Source organism: Octodon degus, unplaced genomic scaffold (genome assembly GCF_000260255.1).
Source record: "Octodon degus isolate 3935 unplaced genomic scaffold, OctDeg1.0 scaffold00082, whole genome shotgun sequence".
In the NCBI taxonomy this organism is placed as follows: Eukaryota; Metazoa; Chordata; class Mammalia; order Rodentia; family Octodontidae; genus Octodon; species Octodon degus.
The window spans coordinates 1995261-2012506 of NW_004524658.1; the positions used below are offsets into that span (position 1 = coordinate 1995261).

The window sequence follows — 17246 nt, forward strand, 5'->3', positions numbered from 1 at the left end:
AGAGAGAGAGAGAAAGAGAGAGAGAGAGAGAGAGAGAGAGAGAGAGATGGTATAGGAAATAATAGGATTCTCAGATTTTAAATAGTAGGCTGAAAATTTATTTGCTTTATTTTAGATTCTTTTATAGGAGACTTGCGTGTTGTAAAATAAGTTAGGAAGAGAGCTTAAAATTTTTTTTTTGCATTGACTCTAAGAAAATCAGCCAGCTGTTCATAGAATTCCAAGGTGAAAAAATGATATGGCTGAGTAGACAAATCTCATGGAGACATGCCAGTTGAGCGCCTCGTTGAAAGGAGAAATAGTTGAGCTGTGGCTACTTTGTGAGATCAAACCGATATTTAAAGCTTCTTTGTGGTCTTCATGGATATTAAGGAAAATATTCTACAAAAGTATGTCAGAGACAACTTAAAGGATGGTCTAGAAATGTAAGGGCTGTGTTAGGAACTGAAGGCGTGCAAATAACTCATCCATTCTGTCTCTAAAACGGCTCTGTGGGCATCTGGACCGGAGGATGCAGATGAGGTATGGTTAAAGTGTGGACTCCAAAGCCCAGAAGACTTCACCCTTCCCTCTGGTCAGCAAGAGCAGTGGAGGGTGAGACTCTCTGCTGCCCATCCAAGCCTCTGAATGCTCAGGTCTGGTGTGCTTTGGAGCAGGGCATGTTTTTCTGCGCTCGTTTGGCACTGCGCTCTTTTTCTGTCCACTTTGGTCCTCCACCCAACCACAATACCTGATATCCAAAGACTTGCAAGCCACGGGTATTTTTACTGGAAATTAAGAGATGTGTGCAAATTGTTAGTCATTCTCGTTCTTGCAGTCTCTCTGTTTCTGTCTCTCTCCCTCTCACTTCCTTTTCCCCCCTGAGGGATGAGAGTTGCAAGTTGTTTGAAACAGGCCAGAAGCTTAACAGCTCCTTTGCTCGTGTGCTTCAAATGACACCCTCATCACTTTGAACAGCTAATGTACTTCCTATGGGTCTGAAATTCCTCAACTGGACTCCTGTGGCAGAATTTGGCCTGGTAGTTAAGAAAATTAATTACTCCCATCACAAGGGTGAAGCAATAGTTCCCAACTCCCCGTAGTAATCATTAAAATGTCATCTACTAAGGAGACATCTTGGCCCAGGATTTATAAGGTCTGAGAGCTAGGGACTAAGGTTCAATGATCCTTCCCATGGTGAATCCTTTTTTCAGAAGAAGGCTTTGGGAGATAAGGTTTTAAGACGGGAGTGAAACTATTACTTTATATCTTTTGATTTCACATTTGAATGGTAAAATTTATCACTGAGTCACAGAAAACAAAACAAAACTTAAATAACTACTGTCCCATCTATTATTCCTTCTTTATCCTTAGTGCAGCTCCACTTCCTGGAGTATTTCCCTCATAAGAGGTAAAAATTTTAGGTCATTCTACCCTCCCGTGCCGTGAATCTTGGCCTTTTACCTAATGGAAAGAATTGGGGATTTGGAACTGGAGACATAGGCTCAAGTCCCAACCTCAGCCCTTAGAAACTGTGCAACGTTGAGAAAATCTTTTAAAGTCTCCAACCATCCCTTCTGTTTGTGTGTAAAATAAGTCAAATAAATTCACATTTGTAAAAACGTGTGTTAATGATAAAGTTCTGCATAGTAGTTCCTATGGGAAGCTTTATGTCAGCTGTATTCCAGGTCTGGACAAGATCAGGGCTTAGTAAACTATGGCCCTTAGACAACATCCAGCCTGCTTCATTTTTGTCAATAAAGTTTTATTGGAATACACACACTTTTTTATGTATTCCTTGTGAATGCTTGTACACTACAATGGCAAGAGCCAGATACAGCAAATTGAACAAGAACTTCAACTACCTGAGGCTTATAATAAAAATTTTCTGACCTCTCAACTCAATGCTAGAAGCATGAACCATCAAAAAACAGTTAAAATTTAGCTTAGAAAAAGCAAAGAACAGAACACAGGCTACCTTTAAAGATGTTAGCTCAGCAGACAGAGTGTCTGTCATAAGCAGTGAACACAATCATCATGTTGGATCAAAACAGAATTTGTTTTAGGGTATTCCGTCCATGCACACTTCACATGGATTTAAAAAATGCCCAAATTTTCTATGTGTAATGATATGTTTTGTATATAACCTAGACCATCCTTTTGTATACTTAAAATCATCTCTAGATTACTTATAAGACCTAATGTAATGTAAGTGATATGGAAATAGTAATACTGCAATATTTAGGATATATGACAAGAAAAAACTCTATATCTACTTATCAAGAATCAAAAAGTGAAATACTACTGATCAGCACTTGGTTGAATCTTCCAATATGGAATCCACACATACAGAGGTTGAACGTATCATGCACTCAGTCAGGAAAACTACTGTGTGAGGAAGAAGTGGCACATTCTCTGAAAATGATTAGCAATAGAAAGCATGAAGAACAGGAGCAGGGTCTGTGTCTACAGTATTGCAGGTGAGTTAAGCTGTCAAGAACAGGCTTTTGCTTTGCAAAGCACTTTGAGTTTTCTTCGGTCAGTTTCAGAAAATTCTCTGAAGGGTCTCAAATGGCAGCAAAAGTGATCAATTTGTATTTATGAAAATCTGTGTGTAAACAGGATAGTTTCCAAGAGGTCCTTGTCATAGACCAAGCTAGAGATCCTAAACTAAATGAGTGGTGAGAATTAGCAACACCGATAGCTTCGGGAGGTGCTGTGTGGGCAGAGTTTGCAGGACATACATGTGCACTAGGAGGGCTGAGGGAGGGGCTTTGAACAGCCCACGGGCTTTGAGCTAGCTCGACAAGTGACACCTGTAATTCATGCATAGGGAAAGACCAAACTGTAGCATGATGTATGCTAAAATTCTTAGAACACAATGCAACAATGCAGTTTGTTCATTGTTTATATTAACAAAGTGTGATAAAGGATAAGAAATGTATTTTGGAAGTACAAGAAAGTTGAAATCTAGCTATAAGTTTGAGAGCTGCCAGTTTAACGAAGGCAGTGGAATAAGATTATCATATTAGTCAGCTTTGCCTTCACTAAGACCCAGACCAGCCACCCACATTAAAGGAAGAGAAAGGATTAAAACCAAAAATTCTACTGCAGTGGAGGCCTACAAAATTCTCATGATGATAGGACATTGGGAGATTTCTAACTATGGCCAGTTTCTATTCTTGTGTTAATTCTTTTTCTTTTAAAAATTCAAAGAAACACAGTAATTGGGCAGAAAAAAAGATGACATTTATAGTATAGTCATCTACAAATATTGGTGAGGGTGGAAGATGGATAGAATGCACTTGGCTCCCTTTCCTAGCAGGGCAGTAGCTCCAGCAGGTCCTGCTGCCTCGATCATTTTTATTCCCAAGAGATGAGGACTGCATCCCACTCATAGATAGTATTTTTTGTAGAATAAACCACATCACATGACTTTGTTAAATAGCATGGTAGTCGAATAGTGAGTAAATGAGTTCGAGGTAATATCAATGTAAACTTGGAATATTAGAAACAATATATTTGTGGCTATAGAAATATTTCAGTTTAAGGAGGCTGTTAATAAGTTGTTCTCAATATGCCTGTCATCATCTGATCTTTCTCTTTAATTATGATAGAAAGAAGAGTTGTACTCATACAATTGTGAAAAGAACCCAAACAACACTGAGGCCCCAAATTAATGACATACAAGCACAACAACTCGAAGAAACGAGGCTGAAAAAGCATCAGTCAGGATATCCCTGAGTATTTATCAGTAACTTAGAACCTGTTGGAGCAATTATCCCTACACAGTAAGATTGCCAGTGCTTAAGACTTCTTGATTATTTAGAATTACTAATAGGTCTTGGAATATAGAAAATTGCTTTTATGTCTTTTGTCATAATTCCATTAATAAAAAAAAAGAATCTTTACTAGTCCTAACCCCTACTGGATGAACTCCAACTTCTCCTTCCATCATTTGTTCCAGATTTATTAAAATTTCATATTCTCCTGAGTTATCTAGTGTCAAGTGAAACAAAAAACAATAACAAATTAAATACAACAAGAAAAGGAAAGCACCTTGGTTACCAAATCTTATCTCTCCTCTCAAATATACAAAGCCATGTGGTTCCTCTGCTTATACCAGACTTCAGACACAGCAGACTTCAAAGTGGAGGAGGGAAAAAAATCAACCAGACCTCAAGTCACCTGATTTCCAGTCCTCTCAACCACACTAAGCTTTCTTGCCAATGCTAATACTCAGTTGCATTTCCTGGGAAGCAGGAATAGTACCACAAAGAGCGAGAAGGATGAGCCAACTGTGATAGACGAACAGGCCCATCTCTCAAATTTTCTTTTTTATTGAACACCAGGTATCATCCCAGCCTGCTAAATCAAATTACCTCATTACACTAACTAACCAGTGAACCCTCATATGTATGTAAAAGATTTTATATATAAGTATATCCCCCCTTCTTTAATACATTGCTTTTCATTTTAAAAGCACTGTGGGAAGTTTCATCTTTAAAGGTTCTTGCTAAAAACAGACTCCAGGTCAGCATTCATTAATGCTTGTGAGTGTGGGCATGCTTGTATTTACACACTTAGAAAGAGCATTTTCTCAAAAAGGTAGGACTGGCTCTGCCTTTTGCCACTCTTTTTTCTTTAAACGGAAAGCACTGAACCCAGATGCCCAGCCACGGAAGACATTCTTCCAGAAGTAGCATCTGGCTTCCTGGCAAGCCCTTCCGGCAAGTTGTTTGGGGAGCGTTGCTGTTGTCTCTGGATCTGTCACGTGTATCACGTACCACGGCCTCTCTGGCTGGCACGTCCAGGCAGCTGCCAGTTCCTTCTGGTTCACCTTTCATTCTGAGAAACTAGTGCCCTCATTTTCATTTCTTACTGGACTTGTTTTTCTCCCTACTGTCCATAAGAATTCCAGGACAAGCCTAATTCCTCATAACTTTCTGTCCATCAACTTCGTCTCCAGGCTCCTGTCTTTTGAATCCAAGGGAGCTTCTCAGCCATTGAATCCTACATGAAAATCAGTTACTTTTAATAATATTTCTTAGCCACTTCTTGTCAGTGAAGCTCCCTGTAAACTGTGGAGTTGTTCCCTGAAAAGAAAAACAAAACATTCCACCCGAGTAATTTATTCTGGTCTGTATACCAGACATAAAAGTACTCTTGACATTTGTGTATTATTTAGTTAAATCGTATTGGCTCCCCACATTCTTGTCACACCATGAACAAAAGAGCATCCTAGACTGGAAAAGACGAGACGACGCTGCATTTGGCTGAGGCCGCGAGGCATTTACAAATAGTATTTACTTTAGTAAACTAAATTCTTTAGCTTCCTTTTTTACCTGTGAATATGTGTTTCTAATTGTGAGGGATTTTGTGGTGTTTTTTATGGATAATTGTTAAGAACACAGAGTCCAATGGTAGCCCACGCAACAGAAAGCAATGACAAGGTGCTGACAAGTCCGGCAGCAGCACCCAGAATGCAGAGGAGAAAGCAGAAATTAGAGCTGCAGGGTGACATCCAGGAATAGTTAACATGGGGTAGCTGCAAATTTCCATGTCATTGGGTTTTTTTTTCCTTATGCAAGAAAAAGTGAAGATTATATATGATATTTCAGATCCCAAGATGGTCATGTCTAAGCTGAGCAAAGACTACACATTAGCATTGGATAGGAGAAAATATCAGCAATAGATAATGATTTGTGGTCAGTAGCAGGCTTTCCTCACATTTGACTTTGGAATGTTTTATAACCAAAATCATGAGTTTCACTTGAACTGGAATCTCTTGGGACCAGGAAAAATAAAAAAAGGTGTTCAGGAGATATTTGGGTCAGGCCATTGGCAAAAATTTGCTTGGAGGCCATCTATATAACCAAGGAGTCTAATTAAAGACAAGAACTTGAGTCAACAACATTTTTGATCTGCAATTTCTTCCCAGGATCATTTGTTAGTATATAAGAAGAAACTTAAAAATGTACACAGAACTCAGAAGTTTTATTCTAAGTACTGGTCTTTGTGTAGAAACTTCTGCCTATCGCATATAGTAATCTCATCTCTCTGGATTCTACCCACATTCTTTTAAACAACTAAGCTAGTTTCCTGAGATTTTGCCCTGTCTTTCTCTACCTTCTTCCCAGTATCATCATCCTCAAATTCTTTCTCTGAGTTTTTCAAGTTCAAAGTATTGTTACATCCACCATGCATCCATCCATTTATTATGAAACAAATGCACAAACTATCAAGTATTTATTACATGGTAGATGCTGAGCTGGTCATGAAGACAATTTTACCGGGAAAGCGATAAGGCACTTGAGTCTGGGGACCTTGTTCCATTACAATACTGACCTCTGCCTAAATGTGGGAATGATCCATCCCACCACCTGGTTCTCAGTCCCCACTTTGTGGTTCTGCATCCCTTCTCTTCTAAACAGGGTTATAGAAAGCAGTCTCTCTTTCAAGGATCACCCCTCAGATTGAGCAAACTGCTGCTTTTCTTTTCTTCCCTCTGTCAGTGGGACAAGTGAAACACTTTGAGCCAGAACAACTGCAAGGTTAAGCAAGAAGAAGGTGTTGACACCCTGGCACTAAAAACAGTTTCATTTTGTGCTTCCCGGGAATAGGCAGTGCACACTCTTAATATCTTCCCTCTACCAATTTTATTCACTCACTTGTTTGTTTCAGTCACTGATTTTCACTCATCTCCCATGTTGTTTAGAGTAAGAAAAAATAAAAGGAGTGACCCCAAAGAAACTGTCCCAATGAATCGATGCCTCTCTGTTCTTGGCTGTCAAAGCAAAACATAATCATTCACATAGTAAAAAGCCATGCGAAGTGTCACCTTACCTAAATCTGAATATTTTTTCTTGTTAAACGTTTTTAGCTGTCATTTTAGGGCACAGGAAAATTCACCTCCTCTCTTCTGGTGAGGCCACCACTCTGCCTTGCCTGCTCAGCCACTCTCCCCTTCTTTCCCATCATATTGAAGATAACCAACTCCTGCAGTGCTCCACTCTTTAAGCTATTCATATTTCCGTGCAATCGCTGAAGTTTACTCTCCATCTTGGAGGGAATTTACTCTTCCTGTGACCTCTTCTAGTCCCTAGGGCGGACTCTATTGTGTAGGGCCTCATCACCTTCTGTCTAGTCTCTGTGTCCCCTTCCCCCCCATGCACATCTGGAATAAGCTAGGGAAGCCTAGAAGCAGGTGGCTGCATAGAGAAACTAAAAAGGTATTTTTCTGTTGCATTATAAGCATTTCTGATCTCAAAGAACTTTTCTCTAAAAAGTGGTAATAGAGAAGGAAATAAATAGGAAGGCAGTTGTCAGCTGGACTGTGGCACTGCGGAGAGTGAGAGTGGGGCAGGAGCTGGCCGGAGGGAGGTGTTTGCTCATCCCGAACACTGCCACCTGAGAAACACTGGCTAATTAGCTGTCTGTAGTCACACAACATAGCAGTTTAATATAAGAACTGAACGATATTTTACCTAATTGAAACTACAGAGCACACTTAGATAGGCTGAACGCAATTACACAGACTGGGAGTCAGCCAGGATGCTGAGGTTAACAATCCCTCCTCACAAAAATCACCACGGGAACTTTAATGACCACAAGTGGTGAGGGCTGCCATCCAGCATCCGGTTCTAGGAGCGCACCTATCACAGCCCAGGCTCCCAAGAAGGGCTTAACGGTGTCAACTAATTGGCAAGGAAAAAAGAGCGCCCTCTATCGACGCAGAAGTAGCTGTGCCATGTGACCAATTCACTATACTAAGGAAGCGCGCCTTGTTTTCTGTGGTTTAGCACGTGTTTGTAGTACCTAAGGATGATGCTTGTTGTAGAGTGTCTAGAGGCAGCCATAACACATTTTAATTCTTTTCTTCTCCCCTCCCCTTCCCATTCCTTCCTGTTCCTTCCATCTCTTCCTCCCATTCCACTTGTGAAATATGTATTTCTCTGGAAGCGCGTTGTGAAAGACTAAAGTGCAGAAAGCTTCAAATGCTCAAGAACACTGAGCATTGTCAAGAAATGGTCGATAGAGGGCTGCGGTATAGCTGAGCAGCATAAGCGCCTGCCTACCAAGCGTAAGGTCCCAAGTTCGATCTCACTACCAAAAAAGAGAGAGAGAGAGAGAGAGAGAGAGAGAGAGAGAGAGAGAGAGAGAGAGAGAGAGAGAATATAAATGGTCAAGGGAAACTAGAGGTCCCTCCACCAACTGTTAGACCCCTGGCCGCCACTTCTGCACAATGAGCATCCCCAAAAGAAGCTCAGGGCTTCTCAAATTTACCTTGCTAATAGATTACACCCCTTGGGAATCTGTTGTAAAAATACAGACTCTGGTTTAGACCTGAGATTGTAAGAAAAGGTGCGTTTCCAGGGGACACTTACTGTTCTGGGGAAACTTTCAGAAACCAGCCTCTGGGAAGATGGAAGTTCCGTATGATTCCAGATAGCGGAGGCTGGGCAAAGTGAAAAAGGACTGTGTGTGTGTGTGTGTGTGTGTGGCCGGTTCAGCCCGCCCTTTGGGGGGAGCTGGCGAGGTATGTGGTGCCAGGGATCAAACTGTGGTCTCTGTGTTTGCCTAAGCTTGCCCAAGCAGGCGCTTTAGACCACTGAGCTATCTCGCCAGCCACAGAAAGAGGACTGTACAATGAGACTTACCATCCAGAATTATCACACTGACTTCATTTGTCATAGAGACTAAATGAGTCAGAAACATGGAGAACCCAAAATAAAAATCCAATCTAAAACCTACTCCTTCTGGGTTTCAGGGGGGTGGGGGGGACATGGGATAGCTCAGCGGTCTAAAGTGCCTGCCTAGGCAAGTTTAGGCAGGAGCAGGGGACCACGGTTCGATTCCCAGCACCACATGCTGCCACAGCCCCGCCCTCAGGGTGGGCTGATGTGGCCAAAAGAAAAAGAAAAAGAAAAAGAAAACTATGGGGAGGGGAGGCATAATTAATTTAGTGTCTGAATGTGTTTCATGAATGAGAGTCCTACCCTAAACAGCATTTTTCCTACTCATGAATCAGTGCTGTGGCACGGGGATGTCCACAGTGATCTCTTACGACCCCCATGAACCAAAATTGCCTGGTTTCCAACACAAATCAAGAGAAAAACGCAGAATGCACATCTTCAAAGCTTAACCCAAGGACAGTAAGGGAGTGATAATTTTCCTTCAAAGCTTTGTAAGATGAAACCAGAGTTGCTATAAACATCTGAGAATGGGCCATGTTTAAGCTTATATTATGCAAACATGGTTATTGCTATGTGCTACTGAGGCTTTTGTGATAAAGCCTGTATACACCATTAAAGACTCCTAATTGTTGGCTGGATTAATGATTATATTCTCTATCTAGTTATTTCCCGAGTGCTTTTTACAATAATATCTACATATGTTATGATTTCTTCATGATAGAATTCACTTTAGTTGTTTGATACAACACACACACACACACACACACACACACACAGACTTAAAGAGCAAGACCCAATTAATCCCCGGTAGAAACAACATGGTTTCCTCCACTTACACATGCTGCAAACATACGGTGAGCTAGAAATGGCTGCTGTTGAAATATACACTTATCTTTATAAATACCTTATCAATTTAGCTGCACAAATGCTATTACTTGACAATGATACATAAATTTTGGGAATCTTGCAGAACATACCACTCGAAATATTCAGTTATCTAAAACTGGCATGGCATGGTAAAGTACCTGTGCAAGAAGAATAAAATCAAAACTCAACTGGGTCTTCGGAGCCCCTGTTTTTGGCTCCATACCCAACTAGGAAAAGTTGAAAAGACCTAAGAAGTATAATGTAGGAAGTCTAAGGATCTGCCTTTCTGAAGTGCCAATCTAATAGGGAATAAATCACTTTTTAAAAAGAGTAAAAGATAACTGTTAAATAGTGCATTCAGCTTATGATTCAACTGGAGAAAATGGACTAAAATACTTGAGAAGTCTCCAGTAAAAAGTAGAGATGAGGTTTGTCTTTGAAGCACAGGTGGGATTTGGGAAATAGAGAAATGTTCCAGGGAATAATGTAGGAAAAGTCATATATGAGCCAAGATAGAATTATGAGCATTCTGGATTATGACAGGAGGCAAAAGAAAAGGAGAAGATGCATTACAGGGAGAGGCCAGCATAGAAGTGATGGTGGTAGGCTTTAAAGACCAAGGCGGGACATTGGGAAGTCAAACAATGTGAGCTCTGCCTTTGTTTTTCTTTTAAGTGTTTCAGACAATTTATCCAATGGTCAAATGTAGAACAGACTTGAAGAGGAGTGTCTAGAAGATAAGCAAGGGCAAAGCTGGATGGCCAGCCTTGGTCTAGACTAGCTAGAGAGAGTGTGTTCCAGTGCTGGCTGCAGAGTCCTGTGGGAAGAAAAACATGCCTCTAGAAACAAAGAAGGTATCTTGTGGATGTTTTCTACATGATGTGTGAGGGTTTCCAACAGTGTCAGGGCACCCAGTCTACAGACTGCAGAGAGTGGTTATGCTACCGGTAATACTTACTCATCTGTGGGCTCTCATTAAGCACCAACTCTGGGCCAGTTCTGTTCTAAGAATTTATCATGGACTACTGTCTCTGTTAATTTTCTCTCATTCCTGGGACACAGTACCCAACATCCAAAATTAAGGAAGCAAAGGTTTATTTAGCTCACCGTTTGTGGAGGTTTCAGTCTACACATGGATGGCTCCAAGGCAGAGTGCCACATGGCAGAGGGCAGCAGTTCATCATGGTGGAAAACAGCAATGAGTAAAGACAAAAGGGAGGAACAGCGGCAGCAGCAGCAGAGGCAAGCCTCTCTCCTTTACTTAGGCTGCTTTTAGGCTGTGTGCGCCAGGCTGGGTGTAGCACTCACACCTATAATCCCAATAACATCGAGACCCATATTCCCAACCTTGGATCATGAATTAATCTCAAACTCTAGAACTGTGCCCCAATGACTACATGAGGCTTTGGGGGGACAACTACACACAAACCATAACAATCACTAAAGTTAACAAAAATCATTTTGCCCTCATGGAGGTTACATAAAACATAATCTATATAATATGAACAAGTAACTAAAACAAATCAACATTTTTAACCAGGAAATACTATATAGCATATTAGAGAGTGATATTTGCTAAGGAATCAGTACAGTGGGTCCGAGTAAAAAGGATTCCGTGGAGCAGCGAAAGAAGAGTAATCTCACTGGGAGGCGCTTTGCAATAAAAATAAAGTCACTGAGAAGGTGAGATCAGAGATTTGTGGTTAGGCAGGGCATGAGTAACCAGGAAAGCATAGGTCAGTGCAGTGCCAACATCTAGACATGGGTGTGAGAGATCCTGCGAGGCAAGGAAGGTAAGGGAGGACAGCTAGAGGAAGGTCTTGACAAGATTGGATTGTATATGACATTAGGAACTACTACACACACTCACTCTTTCCCTCAAGGTTGAGAAGAAAGGGAGTAGTGAAGCTACTTGCAAAGTCCTGAGCAAGAACGACATATACTGACTTCAGTTTTTCATAGATCTTTATGTTGAGAGTTCATTCTGGCAGAAGAAAGGTAGATACAGAAAAACCAGTTTGAAACCTATTCAAATCATCTGCTCATCAATCTAACTAGAAAAATATACTCACAATTGCAAAGTACTTCATACACTTAAATCTGACATGTGGAGAGATTCTAAAAGACTTGCTGCAGGAGGAGCTGGACTGTGAGCTACCAGAACAGTAGTAGACATGTCATGTCACCACTCAACCATTTGTTTATCATCTTTAGCACTGGATTCTTGACTTACCTTTATGCATGTGCGCGATCATACATGAGGGCGAACTCTAATGAAAGCCAAGAACACATATAGTCAGCCCTTCATTATATGTAAGTTCCACGTGCAAAGATTTAATAAAAATATTCAAAACAATTATATCTCTGTTGAATATACACAGACTTTTCTTGCCATCATTCCATACACAATACATTTGACAACTGTTTACATACTATTTGCATTGTATTAGACACTACATGTCAACTTTAGACAATCCAAAGCATAGAGAGACATCTGCATAAATTCTTACAAATACTATGCCATTTTATAAGAAACGTGAGCAGCCTAGAACCAATCTCCCAACTTTGTTCAGAGATGTTTATACTGCTGTTGAAGTTTGATGTGATTCCAAATTCCAGGGGACTTTAGCTTGAACATTTTTTTCCCATAATTTTATTGAGAAACAAATAGCAATGAGACAGTTTCAAACCAAATTGGTAGGACAGTTTCAATAATTAACACATTGCATACATTCTTCCTAGTGGTTAATTGCTGTACAAGATGCAGACATGATATCCTATTTACAAACACTATTAGAACAAATCCCTCTATTCATTAAGAGAATGTAACTATATATCTATTCTAACCATTTTGAATACACAGATACAAAATGTACATTCATCTGCAACCCCCTTTTTTGTTTAGTTCCGTTATTTGAATATTATAGGTGTGTTAACTCAGCAAAATATTCTAAAAGAGTCCAGTAGTCCATAATAGTATTGGGTCTTCCTCTTGACTGGCAATGTCAGAAATTGTTGACCTGAGTCCCCTACAGCTCAACATAACGGCATGGCTTTACTTCTTATATTTCATTTTTATACTAGCTTCAACATTTGATCTTGCACCAAACTCAGGAAACAGAGTAGAAATAGTGCTGGACATAGAACCAGAACACTGAAGTTTGCATTCTTGGTTTATGATTCTAACTGTGCCATTTTGAGTAGCACAGCTTCTTGGAGCTTTGGTTTCCATATAAATGTGAAAGGACATTATGCTGTCTGTAACTCAAGGGCTTTCATGAAATTCACAATTAGCTGTGTGTGCAAGCCCATTCTAAACTGCAGAGCACCAAGAACCTTCGTTAGGCTTTTTAATGTCTCCCTCAAGCTTCTATTGCCACCAGACTGCTCTATTCTATCTGGTACAAAATCGTAATTGCTCCCCATGTGTAAGTTAACCTTAATTCTTTGAGGACAGAAATCATTACTTCATATGCCATAATGTCCTGTGTCACTAGAAGAGAGTAGAGCAACAGGAGGTACTTAAGATATCATTTTAGCAAATGGGTAAGTTAAAGTATGACATTAAAAGGAGGAAACACAGATTTGAGAATTAGCTTTTAAGAGAAAATATCTCAAACCACAAAAGTGAATTCCTTCACGGAGGTAGTTCCAAACCTGAAGAGAATTAAACTCAACTTGGTAGGATGCAAATAGCAACAATCACTAACTGACAAAGCAGAAAAAATTAGAAAGTAAACAGATGAATCAGAATCATCATCAATATTATATAATCTTGAAGAGTATCATCAAATAGTACTATTCAAAATAACTTCCTCTCTGAAAAGATTTCAAACAATTTTCAATTATCCCCCATTTCAGCACTCAGGAATGTCTAATAACCATTCATTTATCTAATAACCACACTCCAGCACAGAGATAACTCAAGTTCCTAATGAGAGCTTCAAGATTCAAAAGTTCCTTGTGAACTATCAAAGGATGATAATTTGGTATCAGCTGTAATTTTAATATTAATTGTGTTTTTTGATTACTGCTAATCCATGTATGATGATAAATATTTTTAACCAGAACATGTGCTTAATCAGAACCCTGTACACCCCATATAAGTCAAAGAGGTTTCACTAGCAATGTGGGAAAAACTGCCTGTAAGACCATTTTCCCCAGTCTGTTCCTTAAATACATGCTCACAAGCCCATCTTGCAACATACCTAGCCAATAATCTCTACCACTCCCCACTCAAAGCCCACTTTGTGTCTTTTTAACTGACATTTTGGAATTCACCTGTAAACATCAACAATTTGCCAAAATGAAATTTGGCCTGTGGAGAAGACACCATATTCAGCACCAATCTGGAGAAAACAGCATACTCTGTTCTTTTAATTCAGTATAATGTTAACATTTATTTTCATCAATATCACAATTTTCAAATGACAACTGATTGCTAGAAATGTTAGCCTTTAGCTGATGAAGAGTTAAACCCAGAAAGTTCACTCCCAGTGCCCGGCATTCTTGTCTCCTTGTCTCAACCCTTTCCTTTCCTGTACCGCAAAATGAATAATGCCTTAGACACAGTTTTTGCAATGCTAATATTTGAACAGTAAAAGATACCTTAAGACCTTCATCAAGATTTTTTAAGGCCTCATTTAATGTCAGTGTCAAGGTTCTGTGAAGAATAATTAATAGAAAAAAACAAGGTCTATGTGCCCATCGATTGCCAGGGAATTTATGCAGGTAACTCATTAATGCCGGAGGAGGTTCTGCATGTAAATCCCAGAGCCTTGATAGGGAAATGGGACCCAATGATTTTTCTCCCCCTATAAAAACACAAACAATGACAAGTATAAAAGCAGATAACCTGAATATCTCCACAAACAGCTATATGGATTGTAAAAGTTTTCCATTTCCATCCTGTCACCTCTTCTTTTCACATGTATAAAAGATGGGACAATTATTTCAACAGACCTACCGGTATAAATCAACACAGTTTTGCTGTGGGAAGACTGGATGTTTAAGGCATTTAATATTTCAGCATCACCAGATTATCACCGGGATCCATTTCGCGTTGTGGTCAAGTGCATGATTAGCACTGTGACAGGGTATTGGCCATTTTTGTAGGAAGATCTGCAAATCCTAGTAAACAAATACCAGTTGGAAAAATTAAGAACAAGTCTGTGGACTGGAATGCACCATACTCGTAATGGGAACAAAAAGCTGGCAATCAAATCTAAAGAAAAAGCTAAATCACAGCAGAATGACCTACTTTAAGGCGTTTGCCAAAGAGGCAGTGTTTTTAGACAGCTCTTCTGAAGTAGCGTCTTTCTGTCTATGCCATCTGCAGATTTATTACTCTGCTTGGAAAAAAACAACTAAAAAAAAGAAAAAGAAAAAGAAAAACAGCCCTGTTTGAATGATACTAAGAGCCTGGTCTACAGGAGAGATTGCAGTATTGTGGTACCACACCCACACCTACTGATGTGGGCCAAGGTTTTGCTTTAGAGGCACCTAATTAAGAAACCCTGACTCATTTACATGGAGACGTTTGATCTAAATTACACTCCAAACCGCACCAAATTGGGAGCATCTGTGAATGTGAAATGTTTGTTCCCTGAGACTGCTAGAACAGGGCCAGCTCTGGACGGCACATGTTCAAGTGACGAAAAATATTTCACATGTAGCGTACTTCTGAGACCCACTTTTCCACTAATAATTCATAGTGAGCCTAACCAGTATCTGTACTTCTACAATTATTTCAGGCTGTGAAAAATTATGTCACTGCTTTTTTTTTCTCGCAGCCAGGAAGAGGTTGAAGACCACCCACTTTGTTGTCATTGATAAAAGGCCTTAAGTGCAGCCAATAGTAAAAGGGCAAACCTGGATAAGGTAGAAGCTGGTAAATATATACATATGCATATCCCAACCCAGGACCTAAAAATGCAGGACGGAGGAGATTGGAAGGGATAAGCCCAAAAGATTGCCCTCGTCTTTGCTTTAACTTCTCCAGCTTGGCTTTCTGGTTCTCAGCAAAGATTTGCTACCCTGCTCCACAGAGACTACTCTTATATCCGGAAGAGACAGCTCATAAAGGTGGAGATGTTGACAGGGTAGGTCAATTAGACATCTGGATACAAGCCATCTCATGGCTACAAGGTAAAATGTCTAAGAAAGTAAAAATAAAACATCTCGGCCATCAAATGCCATGAACAGTACTCAGCGCATAATTCACATAAAAGAGTGTTATATTTCAAGTACAATAAACAGAGTTTTATAGATACAGTCAGCCCAGCACTTTGGCACCTGGTGACCACTCTACCTTATTAGGCCATAGATCACCTGGGTTTCGGTGGGAGCTCAAGAAAGAAGAAAATCTTTTAAAAACAATACCAGTTTCTTTTGTCTACAGAAAATATTAATGCATTTATCTGATGTACTGTTTATTGCAGTAGCTAGAATGAGATTTGAATATATTAATATTTTCAGCAGCAGAGCCCAGGGAGCCAGTTAATAACTTATGCATGGATACATAGATATACTTCAGACAGAGGTAAAGGTTTCAGTTCTCATGTTGGTAATACTTAGAGAGATCGAATGAAAGGGGCTGTTCTCCCTGTGTCTTTGTTGTGGGCATGCATTGTGACAGTATGGAGCCAGAGTTCTTCTGGTTGTCTACACAGCCTGGATTCAATAAACTGTTATATATGCATATTATGACAATGTGGTCAAGGAAACCAGATTTTTTTACTCTATCTTCAGTGCCTGTGTAGCTTAAATCTGGTGCTTATTTTTCTTGTCCCCTTTCAATATGTTAACATATTCATTATTTGATACAGGTTACATTCATTTTCTAATTAAAGTGGCAGACTCCGTTGAGAAAGTATTCAGACTTCAGAATGAAAAATATTTATCTTGCTTTATGTTGTGCTATAAGGCTCAATGTGGGTCCAACGTCTGGTAGTCCTAGGCCATGTACTATAGAGCCACCATCACAAAATGCTCCTGGCGATGTGACTTAAACAATAGAAATTCATTTTTCTCACTGTTCTGGAGGCTAGAAATTCACGGTGGAGATGCTAAGAGAAGTGTGGTCTCTTCTGGGCCCCTCTCCTTGGCTGGTAGATGGCCACCTTCTTGCTGCTTTGTCCTTGCACTGTCTGTCCTCTGTGCCCCTGTGTCCTGGGCATCTCTCAGATGTGTGTCTCCTCTCCTTATGAGGATGCAAGGTGGACTGGAGTAAGACCCACCTCAGCACCCTCATCTTAACTAACTGCCCCGTTTCTAGGTCCTGTCACAGGACAGGATTATAGCTTGAGGCTCTGGGATCTGAGGAGTCATTTCCAGGAGGGGAAGGCAGGATTCATCCCATATCACAGACCCACAGTCTACTCACATCCAAGGTCCTGTGTGCCCCATGCCAAATATGTATCTATTAGGGCCTCACACTAAACCTAATGAATACTTTTGAGGTGGTAGTGTTTTCCCGGTCTTGACTTGCAAGTCACTTCCCCATCAATAACAAGCAAGGATCCTTCTAAGGTTGAGGGAATGAAAAACAGCACAGTTCTTCTCACACCTGCGGCTGGACTGGAAGGAAGCATGTCCATGTACAGGAAGTCTCACCACAGTGCCGGCCTGAGCTCCACCCTGCCTTCAGGGACCTGGGGCTGGAGGCGTAAGTGCCTCCTTCTCCATTACTGCCGCCCTCCATTA

At 40.3% G+C, this 17246-nt stretch overlaps 1 protein-coding gene across 3 annotated transcripts in view; it reads left to right on the forward strand.

The window, feature by feature from the left end:
* Arhgap15 (Rho GTPase activating protein 15) overlaps nt 1-17246 on the forward strand; it is a 662961-nt gene that overhangs the window by 597590 nt on the left and 48125 nt on the right. The gene's annotated exons all lie outside the window — the stretch shown is intronic.